Source organism: Triturus cristatus, chromosome 1_2, assembly GCF_964204655.1.
Source record: "Triturus cristatus chromosome 1_2, aTriCri1.1, whole genome shotgun sequence".
NCBI lineage: Eukaryota > Metazoa > Chordata > Amphibia > Caudata > Salamandridae > Triturus > Triturus cristatus.
The window spans coordinates 1,196,242,157-1,196,256,152 of record NC_140580.1 but is presented as its reverse complement, the minus strand read 5'-3'; the positions used below and the strand labels follow the sequence as shown (position 1 = coordinate 1,196,256,152).

At 60.0% G+C, this 13,996-nt stretch overlaps 1 protein-coding gene across 3 annotated transcripts in view; it reads left to right on the top strand.

The window, feature by feature from the left end:
* The window catches only part of COL27A1 (collagen type XXVII alpha 1 chain), a 2,221,286-nt gene that overhangs the window by 1,682,784 nt on the left and 524,506 nt on the right, over positions 1-13,996 (top strand). The gene's annotated exons all lie outside the window — the stretch shown is intronic.

The window sequence follows — 13,996 nt, the reverse complement described above, 5'->3', positions numbered from 1 at the left end:
ACTGGGCCTGGCGGGGTACTGGGGCAGCTGGAGTACTTGGCTTGTCAGGGTACTGGGGCAGCTTAAGTACTGGGCCCAGTGGAGTATGGGGTTAGGCACCCTGGGGCAGCTGAGGTACTGGGACCCCGTTGAGTACTTGGCTGGTGGAGTACTGGGGCAGCTAAGGTACTGTGCTCCTGTAGAGTACTTGGCTGGTGGAGTACGGGGGCCCTGTAGAGTACTGGGGCAGCTGAGGTACTGGGGCCCCGTTGAGTACTTGGCTGGTGGAGTACGGGGGCCCCGTAGAGTACTGGACTTGGTGTAGTACTGGGGACCTGTAGAGTATTGGGGCAGCTGAGGTACTGAGGCCCCGTAGAGTACTGGGGCAGATGAGGTACTGGGGCCCGTAAAGTACTGGGCTGGTGTAGTACTGGGAGCAGCTGAGGTACTGGGGCCCCGTAGAGTACTGGGGGCAGCTGAGGTATTGGAGCAGCTGAGGTACTGGGGCCCCGTAGAGTACTGGGGCAGCTGAGGTACTGGGGCCCCGTAGAGTACTGGGGCAGCTGAGGTACTGGGGCCCCGTAGAGTACAGGGCTGGTGTAGTACTGGGGCCCCGTAGAGTATTGGGAACAGCTGAGGTACTGGGGCAGCTGAGGTGCTGGGGCCCGTAGAGTACTGGGCTGGTGTAGTACTGGGAGCAGCTGAGGTACTGGGGCCCCGTAGAGTACTGGGGCAGCTGAGGTACTGGGGCCCCGTAGAGTACTGGGCCGGTGTAGTACTCGGAGCAGCTGAGGTACTGGGGCCCCGTAGAGTACTGGGAGCAGCTGAGGTACTGGGGCCCTGTAGAGTACTGGGGCAGCTGAGGTACTGGGGCCTGTAGAGTACTGGGGCAGCTGAAGTACTGGGGCCCCGTAGAGTACTGGGCTGGTGTAGTACTGGGAGCAACTGAGGTACTGGGACCCCGTAGAGTACTGGGGCAGCTGAGGTACTGGGGTCCCGTAGAGTACTGGGTCTGGTGTAGTACTGGGGCAGCTGATGTACTGGGGCACCTTAGAGTACTGGGCTGGTTTAGTACTGGGAGCAGCTGAGGTACTGGGGCCCCGTAGAGTACTGGGAGCAGCTGAGGTACTGGGGCCCGTAGAGTACTGGGGCCCCATAGAGTACTGGGCTGGTGTAGTACTGAGAGCAGCTGAGGTACTGGGGACCCGTAGAGTACTGGGAGCAGCTGAGGTACTGGGGCCCCATAGAGTACCGGTAGCAGCTGAGGTACTGGGGCCCCGTAGAGTACTGGGGCAGCTGAGGTACTGGGGCCCCGTAGAGTACCGAGAGCAGCTGAGGTACTGGGGCCCTGTAGAGTACTGGGGCAGCTGAGGTACTGGGGCCCGTAGAGTACTGGGGCAGCTGAGGTACTGGGGCCCCATAGAGTACTGGGCTGGTGTAGTACTGGGAGCAGCTGAGGTACTGGGGCCCCATAGAGTACTGGGCTGGTGTAGTACTGGGAGCAGCTGAGGTTCTGGGGCCCCGTAGAGTACTTGGCTGCTGGAGTACGGGGGCAGCTGAGGTACTGGGGCCCTTTAGAGTACTGGGCTGGGGCAGCTGAGGTACTGGGGCCCCGTAGAGTACTGGGCTGGTGTAAGTACTGCGGCAGCTGAGGTACTGGGGCCCCGTGGAGTACTTGGCTGCTGGAGTACAGGGGCAGATGAGGTACCGGGGCCCCGTAGAGTACCGGGCCAGTGTAGTACTGGGGCAGCTGAGGTACTGGGGCCCAGTAGAGTACCGGGCCAGTGTAGTACTGGGTCAGCTGAGGTACTGGGGCCCGTAGAGTACTTGGCTGGTGAAGTACGGGGGCCCCGTAGAGTACTGGGGCAGATGAGGTACTGGGGCCCCGTAGAGTACTTGGCTGGTGGAGTAAGGGGGCCCCGTAGAGTGCTGGGGCAGCTGAGGTACTGGGGCCCCGTAGAGTACTGGGCTGGTGTAGTACTGGGGCAGCTGAGGTACTGGGGCCTCGTGGAGTACTTGGCTGGTGGAGTACGGGGGCAGCTGAGGTACTGGGGCCCCGTAGAATACTGGGCTTGTGTAGTACTGGGGCAGCTGAGGTACTGGGGCCCTGTAGAGTACTGGGCTGGTGTAGTACTGGGGCAGCTGAGGTACTGGGGCCCTGTAGAGTACTGGGGTAGCTGAGGTACTGGGGCCCGTAGAGTACAGGGGCAGCTGAAGTACTGGGGCCCCGTAGAGTACTGGGCTGGTGTAGTACTGGGAGCAACTGAGGTACTGGGGCCCGTAGAGTACTGGGGCAGATGAGGTACTGGGGCCCTGTAGAGTACTGGGCTGGTGTAGTACTGGGAGCAGCTGAGGTACTGGGGCCCCGTAGAGTACTGGGCTGGTGTAGTACTGGGGCCCCGTAGAGTACTGGGAGCAGCTGAGGTACTGGGGCAGCTGAGGTGCTGGGGCCCGTAGAGTAGGTACTGGGGCCCCGTAGAGTACTGGGGCAGCTGAGGTACTGGGGCCCCATAGAGTACTGGGCTGGTGTAGTACTGGGAGCAGCTGAGGTACTGGGGCCCCGTAGAGTACTGGGCTGGTGTAGTACTGGGAGCAGCTGAGGTACTGGGGCCCCGTAGAGTACTTGGCTGCTGGAGTACGGGGGCAGCTGAGGTACTGGGGCCCTTTAGAGTACTGGGCTGGGGCAGCTGAGGTACTGGGGCCCCGTAGAGTACTGGGCTGGTGTAGTACTGCGGCAGCTGAGGTACTGGGGCCCCGTGGAGTACTTGGCTGCTGGAGTACAGGGGCAGCTGAGGTACCGGGGCCCCGTAGAGTACCGGGCCAGTGTAGTACTGGGGCAGCTGAGGTACTGGGGCCCAGTAGAGTACCGGGCCAGTGTAGTACTGGGTCAGCTGAGGTACTGGGGCCCGTAGAGTACTTGGCTGGTGAAGTACGGGGGCCCCGTAGAGTACTGGGGCAGATGAGGTACTGGGGCCCCGTAGAGTACTTGGCTGGTGGAGTAAGGGGGCCCCGTAGAGTACTGGGGCAGCTGAGGTACTGGGGCCCCGTAGAGTACTGGGCTGGTGTAGTACTGGGGCAGCTGAGGTACTGGGGCCTCGTGGAGTACTTGGCTGGTGGAGTACGGGGGCAGCTGAGGTACTGGGGCCCCGTAGAATACTGGGCTTGTGTAGTACTGGGGCAGCTGAGGTACTGGGGCCCTGTAGAGTACTGGGTTGGTGTAGTACTGGGGCAGCTGAGGTACTGGGGCCCTGTAGAGTACTGGGGCAGCTGAGGTACTGGGACCCGTAGAGTACTGGGGCAGCTGAAGTACTGGGGCCCCGTAGAGTACTGGGCTGGTGTAGTACTGGGAGCAACTGAGGTACTGGGGCCTGTAGAGTACTGGGGCAGATGAGGTACTGGGGCCCCGTAGAGTACTTGGCTGGTGGAGTAAGGGGGCCCCGTAGAGTACTGGGGCTGCTGAGGTACTGGGGCCCCGTAGAGTACTGGGCTGGTGTAGTACTGGGGCAGCTGAGGTACTGGGGCCTCGTGGAGTACTTGGCTGGTGGAGTACGGGGACAGCTGAGGTACTGGGGCCCCGTAGAGTACTGGGCTTGTGTAGTACTGGGGCAGCTGAGGTACTGGGGCCCCGTAGAGTACTGGGCTGGTGTAGTACTGGGGCAGCTGAGGTACTGGGGCCTCATGGAGTACTGGGCTGGTGTAGTACTGGAGCAGCTGAGGTACTGGGGCCCCGTAGAGTACTGGGCTTGTGTAGTACTGGGGCAGCTGAGGTACTGGGGCCCCATAGAGTACTGGGGCAGCTGAGGTACTGGGGCTCCGTAGAGTACTGGGGCAGCTGAAGTACTGGGGCCCCGTAGAGTACTGGGCTGGTGTAGTACTGGGAGCATCTGAGGTACTGGGGCCCCGTAGAGTACTGGGGCAGCTGAGGTACTGGGGTCCCGTAGAGTTCTGGGTCTGGTGTTGTACTGGGGCAGCTGATGTACTGGGGCCTCTTAGAGTACTGGGCTGGTTTAGTACTGGGAGCAGCTGAGGTACTGGGGCCCCGTAGAGTACTGGGAGCAGCTGAGGTACTAGGGCCCGTAGAGTACTGGGGCCCCGTAGAGTACTTGGCTGGTGTAGTACTGAGAGCAGCTGAGGTACTGGGGACCGTAGAGTACTGGGAGCAGCTGAGGTACTGGGGCCCCGTAGAGTACCGGTAGCAGCTGAGGTACTGGGGCCCCGTAGAGTACTGGGAGCGACTGAGGTACTGGGGCCCCATAGAGTACTGGGGCAGCTGAGGTACTGGGGTCCCGTAGAGTTCTGGGTCTGGTGTAGTACTGGGGCAGCTGATGTACTGGGGCCCCTTAGAGTACTGGGCTGGTTTAGTACTGGGAGCAGCTGAGGTACTAGGGCCCCGTAGAGTACTGGGAGCAGCTGAGGTACTGGGGCCCGTAGAGTACTGGGGCCCCGTAGAGTTCTTGGCTGGTGTAGTACTGAGAGCAGCTGAGGTACTGGGGACCCGTAGAGTACTGGGAGCAGCTGAGGTACTGGGGCCCCGTAGAGTACCGGTAGCAGCTGAGGTACTGGGGCCCCGTAGAGTACTGGGGCAGCTGAGGTACTGGGGCCCCGTAGAGTACCGGGAGCAGCTGAGGTACTGGGGCCCCGTAGAGTACTGGGGCAGCTGAGGTACTGGGGCCCCATAGAGTACTGGGCTGGTGTAGTACTGGGAGCAGCTGAGGTACTGGGGCCCCGTAGAGTACTGGGCTGGTGTAGTACTGGGAGCAGCTGAGGTACTGGGGCCCCGTAGAGTACTTGGCTGGTGGAGTACGGGGGCAGCTGAGGTACTGGGGCCCTTTAGAATACTGGGCTGGGGCAGCTGAGGTACTGGGGCCCTGTAGAGTACTGGGCTGGTGTAGTACTGCGGCAGCTGAGGTACTGGGGCCCCGTGGAGTACTTGGCTGCTGGAGTACAGTGGCAGCTGAGGTACTGGGGCCCCGTAGAGTACCGGGCCAGTGTAGTACTGGGGCAGCTGAGGTACTGGGGCCCAGTAGAGTACCGGGCCAGTGTAGTACTGGGTCAGCTGAAGTACTGGGGACCGTAGAGTTCTTGGCTGGTGAAGTACGGGGGCCCCGTAGAGTACTGGGGCAGATGAGGTACTGGGGCCCCGTAGAGTACTTGGCTGGTGGAGTAAGGGGGCCCCGTAGAGTACTGGGGCAGCTGAGGTACTGGGGCCCCCTAGAGTACTGGGCTGGTGTAGTACTGGGGCAGCTGAGGTACTGGGGCCTTGTGGAGTACTTGGCTGGTGGAGTACGGGGGCAGCTGAGGTAATGGGGCCCCGTAGAGTACTGGGCTTGTGTAGTACTGGGGCAGCTGAGGTACTGGGGCCCCGTAGAGTACTGGGCTGGTGTAGTACTGGGGCAGCTGAGGTACTGGGGCCTCATGGAGTACTGGGCTGGTGTAGTACTGAAGCAGTTGAGGTACTGGGGCCCCGTAGAGTACTGGGCTTGTGTAGTACTGGGGCAGCTGAGGTACTGGGGCCCCGTACAGTACTGGGCTTGTGTAGTACTGGGGCAGCTGAGGTACTGGGGCCCCGTAGAGTACTTGGCTGCTGGAGTACAGGGGCAGCTGAAGTACTGGGGCCCCGTAGAGTAAGGGCTGGTGGAGTACGGGGGCAGCTGATGTAGTGTGACTGCCGAAGAGGGAAGCCTTCAGTTTCGGGCGGACATTAACTGATCTTCCCCTCCTTACAACAGCTACAGGGGTGTAGTGGGACCCTTCTGAGGTGCACTGAAACATTCTCGTTCACTCCCTTCGTGCAGCTGAAACAGGGGTCCCCTGAGGTCCGACAGGGTTCCCCTGGGCCCGTTTGGGTTCTGTCGATCGAATGAGGTCCCCTGGGTCCAGCGGGGTCTCCTGCGGCTGTTGGAGTCCCGTCGATCCAATAGGGTCCCCTGGGTCCAGTGGCGTCCACTAGATCCGGTGGGGCTCACTGGATCCAGTGGGGTCCCATGGGTCGAGTGGGGTCCCCTAAATCCCATGGAGTCCCTTAGGCCCGGTGGGGTCCCCTAGGCACGGTGGGGTCCCGTCGATCCAATGGGGTCTCCTGAGCCCGGTTGGGTCTGATGGGGTCCCCTGCATCCGATTGGGTCACCTGGGTGAAGTGGGGTATCCTGCACCCGATGGTGTCACCTGGATCCGATGGGGTCCTCTGGATCCAGTGGGGTCCCTTGGGCCCGGTGGGCCCCCCCCTGCACTGGGGCCCCCACAGCAGGGCCTGGCAGGGCTCCGTACCGTCTGTCCTGCAGTCACTGCTGACTCCGTTTCTTGTGAGCAGTTCAAGCTATCAAGTGACTCCCGTTTCGGGCCTTCTGTCGGGAGCTAGCAGACGCAAAGTGTGACCTGAGCCAAACGAGAGTTGTGCCCTGCAGCAGACGCGCAGTGTGACCTGTGCCAACTGAGAGCTGTGCGCTGCAGCAGACGCGCAGTGTGACCTGGGCCAACTGAGAGCTGTGCGCTCCAGCAGACGCAAAGTGTGACCTGAGCCATCCAAGAGCTGTGCGCTGCAGCAGACGCGCAGTGTGACCTATGCCAACCGAGAGCTGTGCGCTGCAGCAGACGCGCAGTGCGACCAGAGCCAACCGAGAGCTGTGCGCTGCAGCAGATGTGAAGTGTGACCCGAGCCAACCAAGAGCTGTGCACTGCAGCAGACGTGCAGTGTGACCGAGCTAACCAAGAGCTATAAGCTGCAGCAGACACGCAGTGTGACCCAAGCCAACCTAGAGAGGTGCGCTGAATCAGACGCGCAGTGTGACCCGAGCCAACCGAGAGCTGTGCACTTCAGTGGACACGCAGTGTGACATGTGCCAACCGAGAGATGTGCGCTGCAGCAGATGTGAAGTGTGACTTGAGCCAACCAGAGATGTGCGCTCCAGCAGACGAAAAGTGTGACCTGAGCCAACCAAGAGCTGTTCGCTGCAGTAGAAGAGCAGTGTAACCTGCGCCAACCAAGAGCTGTGCGCTGCAGCAGACGCAAAGTATGACCTGAGCCAACCAAGAGCTGTGCGCTGCAGCAGACGCGCAGTGTGACCTGAGCCAACCATGAGCTGTGCGCTGCAGCAGACGTGCAGTGTGACCTGAGCCAACCGAGAGCTGTGCGCTGCAGCAGACACGCAGTGTGACCCGAGCTAACCGAGAGCTGTGCGCTGCAGCAGACGCGAAGTGTGATCCTAGCCAACAGAGAGCTGTGCGCTCCAGCAGACGCTAAGTGTGACCCAAGCCAACCGAGAGCTGTGGGCTGCAGCGGACGCGCAGTGTGACCAGAGCCAACCGAGAGCTGTGCACTGCAGCAGACGAGCAGTGTGACCCGAGCCAACTGAGAGCTGTGCGCTGCAGCAGACGCACAGTGTGAACCGCACCAACCGAGAGCTGTGTGCTGCAGCAGATGCACAGTGTGACCCGAGCCAACCGAGAGCTGTGCGCTATAGCAGACGCGAAGTGTGACCCGAGCCAAACGAGAGCTGTGCGCTGCAGCAGATGCGAAGTGTGACCCCAGCCAACCGAGAGCTGTGCGCTTCAGCAGATGCGCAGTACAGCCCGAGTCACCCTATAGCTGTGCGCTCCAGCAGACGTGCAGTGTGACCCGAGCTACCTGAGAGCTGTGCGCTGCAGCAGATGTGCAGTGTGACCAGAGCCAACCCGAGAGCTGTGCGGTGAAGCAGACGCGAAGTGTAACCCGAGCCAACCGAGAGCTGTGCGCTGCAACAGATATGCAGTGTGACCCACGCCAACCGAGAGCTGTGCGCTGCAGCGGATGCGCAGTGTAACCCGAGCCAACTGAGAGCTGTGTGCCACTGCAGACGTGAAGTGTGACCTGAGCAATCCGAGAGCTGTGTGCTCCAGCGGAAGCGAAGTATGACCTGAGCCAAATGAGAGCTGTGCCCTGCAGCAGACGCGAAGTGTGACCTGAGCCAACCGAGAGCTGTGTGCTCCAGCAGACGCGCAGTGTGACCTGAGCCAACCGAGAGTGGTGTGCTGCAGCAGACGCGCAGTGTGACCTGAGCAAACCGAGAGCTGTGTGCTCCAGCGGACGCGAAGTATGACCTGAGCCAAATGAGAGCTGTGCCCTGCAGCAGACGCGAAGTGTGACCTGAGCCCACCGAGAGCTGTGCGCAACAGCAGACGCACAGTGTGACCCAAGCGAAATGAGAACTGTGCGCTCTAGCAGACGCGCAGTGTGACCCGAGCCAACCGAGAGCTATGCGCTGCAGCAGACACGCAGTGTGACCTGAGCCAACCGAATGCTGTGCGCTGCAGCAGACGCGAAGTGTGACCCCAGCCAACTGAGAGCTGTGCGCTTCAGCAGACGCGCAGTACGGACCGAGTCACCCTAGAGCTGTGCGCTCCAGCAGACGCACAGTGAGACCCGAGCCACCTGAGAGCTGTGCGCTGCACCAGATGTGCAGTGTGACCTGAGCCAACCGAGAGCTGTGCGGTGAAGCAGACGCGAAGTGTGACCCGAGCCAACCGAGAGCTGTGCGCTGCAACAGATGCGCAGTGTGACCCACACCAACCGAGAGCTGTGCGCTGCAGCGGATGCACAGTGTAACCCGAGCCAACCGAGAGCTGTGCGCAGCAGTGGACGTGAAGTGTGACATGAGCCAACTGAGAGCTGTGTACTACTGCAGACGTGAAGTGTGACCTGAGCAAACCGAGAGCTGTGTGCTCCAGCGAACGCGAAGTATGACCTGAGCCAAATGAGAGCTGTGCCCTGCAGCAGACGCGAAGTGTGACCTGAGCCAACCGAGAGCTGTGTGCTCCAGCAGACGCGCAGTGTGACCTGAGCCAACCGAGAGTGGTGTGCTGCAGCAGACGCGCAGTGTGACCCGAGCCAACCGAGAGCTGTGTGCGCCAGCGGACGCAAAGTGTGACCTGAGCCAACTTAGAGCTGTGCGCTCCAGCAGACGCGCAGTGTGACCTGGGCCAACCGAGAGCTGTGCGCTGCAGCAGACACGAGTGACCTGAGCCAACTGAGAGCTGTGTGCTCCAGCGGACGCACAGTGTGACCTGAGCCAACCGAGACCTGTGTGCTCCAGCGGACGCGCAGTGTGACCTGAGCCAACCGAGAGCTGTGTGCTCCAGCGGATGCGAAGTGTGACCTGAGCCAACCGAGAGCTGTGTGCTCCAGCGGACGCGAAGTGTGACCCGTGCCAACTGACAGCTGTGCGCAGCAGCAGATGTGCAGTGTGACCCGAGCCAAATGAGAGCTGTACGCTCCAGCAGACGCGCAGATTGGCCCGAGTCACCTGAGAGCTGTGCGCTGAAGCAGACGCGAAATGTGACCCGAGCCAACTGAGAGCTGTGCGCTGCAACAGACGCACAGTGTGACCCACGTCAACCGTTTGCTGTGCGCTGCAGAGGATGCACAGTGTGACCCGAGCCAACCGAGAGCTGTGCGCTGCAACGGACGCGAAGTGTGACATGAGCCAACTGAGAGATGTGCGCTACTGCAGACGTGAAGTGTGACCTGAGCCAACCGAGAGCTGTGTGCTCCAGCGGACGCGAAGTATGACCTGAGCCAACTGAGAGCTGTGCCCTGCAGCAGACGCGAAGTGTGACCTGAGCCAACCGAGAGCTGTGTACTCCAGCGGACACACAGTGTGACCTGAACCAACCGAGAGTGGTGCGCTGCAGCAGACGCGCAGTGTGACCCGAGCCAACCGAGAGCTGTGTGCTCCAGCGGACGCAAAGTGTGACCTGAGCCAACTGAGAGCTGTGCGCTTCAGCAGGCGCGCAGTGTGACCTGGGCCAACCGAGAGCTGTGCGCTGCAGCAGACGCGAGTGACCTGAGCCAACGGAGAGCTGTGTGCTCCAGCGGATGCGCAGTGTGACCTGAGCCAATCGAGAGCTGTGTGCTCCAGCGGACGCGCAGTGTGACCTGAGCCAACCGAGAGCTGTGTGCTCCAGCGGACGCGAAGTGTGACCTGAGCCAACCGAGAGCTGTGTGCTTCAGCAGACGCGAAGTGAGACCTGAGCCACCTGAGAGCTGTGAGCTCAAGCAGATGTGCAGTGTGACCTGTGCCAACTGAGAGCTGTGTGCTGCAGCAGATGCGCAGTGTGACCCGAGCCAACCGAGAGCTGTGTGCTCCAGCGGACGCAAAGTGTGACCTGAGCCAGACGAGAGCTGTGTGCTCCAGCAGACATGAAGTGTGACCTGTGCCAACTGAGAGCTGTGCGCAGCAGCAGACGCACAGTGTGACCCGAGCGAAATGAGAACTGTGCGCTCTAGCAGACGCGCAGTGTGACCCGAGCCAACCAAGAGCTATAAGCTGCACAAGACACGCAGTGTGACCCAAGCCAACCTAGAGAGGTGCGCTGAAGCAGACGCGCAGTGTGACCCGAGCCAACCGAGAGCTGTGCGCTGCAACGGACGCGAAGTGTGACATGAGCCAACTGAGAGATGTGCGCTACTGCAGACGTGAAGTGTGACCTGAGCCAACCGAGAGCTGTGTGCTCCAGCGGACGCGAAGTATGACCTGAGCCAACTGAGAGCTGTGCCCTGCAGCAGACGCACAGTGTGACCCGAGCGAAATGAGAACTGTGCGCTCTAGCAGACGCGCAGTGTGACCCGAGCCAACCGAGAGCTGTGCGCTGCAGCAGACACGCAGTGTGACCTAAGCCAACCGAGAGCTGTGCACTCCAGCAGACGCGCAGTGTAACCCGAGCCAACCGAGAGCTGTGCGCTGCAGCAGACGTGCAGTGTGACCCGAGCCAACCGAGAGCTATGCTGCAGCAGACTCGGAGTGTGACCTGACCTAACTGAAAGCTGTGCTGCAGCAGACGCGAAGTGTGACCTGAGCCGACCGAGAGCTTTGCGCTGCAGTGGATGCAAAGTGTGACCTGAGCCAACCGAAAGCTTTGCGCTCCAGCAGACGCGCAGTGTGACCTGAGCCAACAGAGAGCTGTGCGCTGCAGTAGCCATGAAGTGTGACCTGAGCCGACTGAGAGCTGTGTGCTCCAGCAGACGCGAAGTGTGACCTGAGCCGACTGAGAGCTGTACGCTGCAGCAGATGCGAAGTGTGACCTGAGCCGACTGAGAGCTGTGTGCTGCAGCAGACGCGAAGTGTGACGTGAGCCAACAAGAGAGCTGTGTGCTGCAGCACACGCAAAGTGTGTCCTGAGCCAACCGAGAGTTGTGTGCTCCAGTGTAGGAGAGTAGGATCTGCTTCACATGGGTACCCCCACTTTTTGCTGCTGTTTCACTAATTTTCGACCTTAGTCTGGCTGTGGCCCTGCTAATCAGGACCCCAGCCTAGCTGCTTCCTCTCTAAAATGGTTTCCATGTACATTAGGTACATATCTAATTGGATTCTGGAGTGCCTTATAAGCCCCTAGTATATGGTATACTATGTACCTAGGGCATAGGTACCTCAGAGGCCTACCAGGGGCTGCAGAATGTATTATGCCACCCCTGGGAAGCACTCCAAAATGGCACCACAGATCTGCTACTGCAGCCTGGGTAAGGGTCTGCTTGCACCCCTTACAGTGGTATAGGCTACCTATATCACTACCATTGCACACACATATAAAACCTATAAGTCACTCCTATGGCATGCCTTAACAATCCTGAAGGCAGAGTGCTTGGTTTTTATGTGAGAGGGTGCCCCTGCATGAGCAGAGCCCCTCTGCAGCGTTCGGAGTATCTCCTCTGATGCTGTTTGTGGTGCAGCCTGACCATATACTCTTAAGCGCATTATAACCTCGGGGTAAATGCTAACTTTGGGATGGCTGCACGGAAATATGTCGTCTTTGGTGTCAAACGCTTTGGAATACTACCCCCCCCCCCCGTCAGTTCTGGCGGCGGGGGTAGCATTCCACACTTCTAGAGGGAGAGACATGTTCACACTGGTCTAACCCGGCAGGACTTTCTACAGTCCTGGCATCACAAAATGGATGCCTCTGCCACAGACACGGGTCTGGCCTCCTGCTGCTGACTGAAGCTCCGGCAGGGGAGGCCTGGACAATAGGTTTCCTGTCCCAGGGAGGTGTAACCACCTCCCCAGACAGGCAGGTGTGTATTGGGGCTGGGCGGGAGCACTCTCTGGTGCTTTGAAGTTCTGCAATGGGGGTGCACTTGGTGTCCCTGTGCATAGTCCAGTTCAAACTGGTTGCAGGGGCTACCTGCCCCTGCTCTGGTGCAAAACTGGACAAAGGAAATGGGTGTAACCACCCCTCTTTCCAATCCCTCCCATAGGCGGGTCCCTAGAGTATGTCCAACCCCCAAACTTAGTATAAATATGGGAACCCAGTCCTTGCGACTTTAGATTACCCTGGACGAAACTCTGCCACATACATCCTGGACCTTCGACTTTTTATTTCGACTAGAAGACGGAAGAAATCTCCCTTGGGGTCAAGGAGTGACTCCCCTGCTCCCGTTGGACGCCGAAGTCTCTGCATCACCAGAGGTGGATTTCCAGACTTCCCTGAGGCTACCCTGAGTCCACAGTAAAGCTGAGGCCCGTGGCTATCGTGGGTGACGAGGAACCGTGACCCCTGGGCACTGCGCACTATTTCTGGTACATCGACTTCCTGTTTATCCTTGAAGTTCTCCTTTGGGATCCGAGTAGCCCCAGCCTTGAGCACTGACTGCACCGAAAATCTCTGGCCTCCACTCCACGAGTGACCCGTGGGGGCTGGGCAGCGGGTGACTGTACTACCCCTAGGGCTGGGCAGGGGGCGCCTGTACTACCCCAGGGGCTGGGCAGGAGTCGCCTGTACTACCCCGGGGCTGGGGAGGGGGCATCTGTACTACCCCGGGGCTGAGCAGGGGGTGTCTGTACTACCCCGGGGCTGGGGAGGGGGCGATTGCACTACCCTGGGGCTGGGCAGGGGGCGAATGTACTAACCCGGGCTGGGCAGGGGGCAAAAGTACTACCCCGGGGCTAAGCAGAGGGCGTCGTATTACCCCGGGGGCTGGGCAGGGGGTGTCTGTACTACCCCGGGGCTGGGGAGGGGGCGACTGTACTAGCCTGGGGCTAGGGAGGGGCGACAGTACTACACCGGGGGCTGGGCAGGGGGCACCTGTTCTACCCCGGGACTGGGCAGGGGGTGTCTGTACTACCCCGGGCTGGGGAGGGGTGACTGTACTACCCCGGGGCTAGAGAGGGGCGACAGTACTATGCCGGGGCTGGGCAGAGGGGGGGTGTCTGTATTACCCCGGGGGCTGGGTAGGTGGTGACTGTACTACCCCGGGGCTGGGCAGGGCGTATCTGTACTACCCCGTGGCTGGGCAGGGGGCGTCTGTACTACCCCGGGGCTTGGGAGGAGGTGTCTGTACTACCCCAGGGCTGGGGAGGGGTCGTCTGTACTACCCCGGGGCTGGGGAGGGGGGACTGCACTACCCCAGGGCTGGGCAGATGACGTCTGTAGTACCCCGGGGCTGGGGATTGGGCACCTGTACTACCCCGGGGTGGGTAGGGGGCGTCTATACTACCCCGGGCTGGGCAGAGGGCATCTGTACTACCCCCGAGCTGGGGAGGGGGCATCTGTACTACCCCGGGGCTGGGGAGGGGGCATCTGTACTACCCCGGGGCTGGGGAGGCGACATCTTCTCTGCTTTTGATCTTTAAACGTGGATTTAAAGTGTCTCACGCTGGAGTGAAGCTGGGCCATGCCTGCCCCTGCTGGCCGCGTCCAGAACTTCGCCTTCTTTTCTTTTTGTTTACAAAGATAATGTATATAGCAAAACACACTAGGAACACACTGCAAATACAAATTTGTGGGTTTTGAACTTTAACAGTTTAAGTAGTATATTACACACCCTCCACAATAATAATAATATACGTATGTTTGAACAAGAAACACAGTGGGAGATCAAACCCTGAGTTTTGAATAAGAGAACAAGAAAAAGAAAGTAAAAGAAATAGAGGGGAGATTAGAAAGAGGGAGGAGTTACAAAGAGTAAAGTGGAGTCATATATAGTCTTATGGGTATAGAGAGTGAATGCCAATGAATACAGCAGTAATAGAAGCAATATACAGGGTAT